Source organism: Meleagris gallopavo, unplaced genomic scaffold (assembly GCF_000146605.3).
Source record: "Meleagris gallopavo isolate NT-WF06-2002-E0010 breed Aviagen turkey brand Nicholas breeding stock unplaced genomic scaffold, Turkey_5.1 ChrUn_random_7180001855831, whole genome shotgun sequence".
NCBI lineage: Eukaryota > Metazoa > Chordata > Aves > Galliformes > Phasianidae > Meleagris > Meleagris gallopavo.
The window spans coordinates 1-465 of record NW_011122065.1 but is presented as its reverse complement, the minus strand read 5'-3'; the positions used below and the strand labels follow the sequence as shown (position 1 = coordinate 465).

Sequence of the window (465 nt, the reverse complement as noted above, 5' to 3'; positions counted from 1 at the left end):
TGCTCCCAAACTCACCGTTGCTGATCCACGCGAGCAGCTCATCCATGTCTTTGGTGTCGTCCAGGATGCCTGTGTTGGCCGTCACTTCTGGAGAAGGCAGAAAATCCCCAGAGGGGCACTGCCAGCTTTCCTGCGCCCACTCGGTGCCCACCCCCCCGCCAGCTGTGCTGCCCCCAAACTCACCCTCGTCGATCCAGGTCAGGAGCTCTTCGATGTCCTCCGCGACGTCCTCCGGGGTGTCCGCGCTCGTTGTCATTGCTGGCAAAGCAAGACCATCCCCAGTGGGGCAACGCCAGCTTTGCCACAGCCAGCCGGTGCGGACAGCCTGCCGCCCGCTCTGCAGCCCCTGAACTCACCGCCTGATTCCAGCGTGGCAGCGCTGCAGGTGAGCGGAGCCGTGGCGGGATGGGGGCACACGTCGGTGGGCGCCGGGTGCCCCTGGTCCTCCGAGAGCAGCACGGCGTC

General features: G+C 66.2%; 1 long non-coding RNA gene across 1 annotated transcript; it reads right to left on the bottom strand.

Moving 5' to 3' along the window:
• Window positions 1–10: 10 nt before the first annotated feature.
• LOC109364424 lies at window positions 11–459 on the bottom strand. The gene is made up of 3 exons (XR_002110376.1): window positions 357–459; window positions 184–258; window positions 11–87 (listed from the first exon to the last, which is right to left on the bottom strand). It is a non-coding gene; the product is annotated as an uncharacterized LOC109364424 (long non-coding RNA).
• Window positions 460–465: the final 6 nt, after the last annotated feature.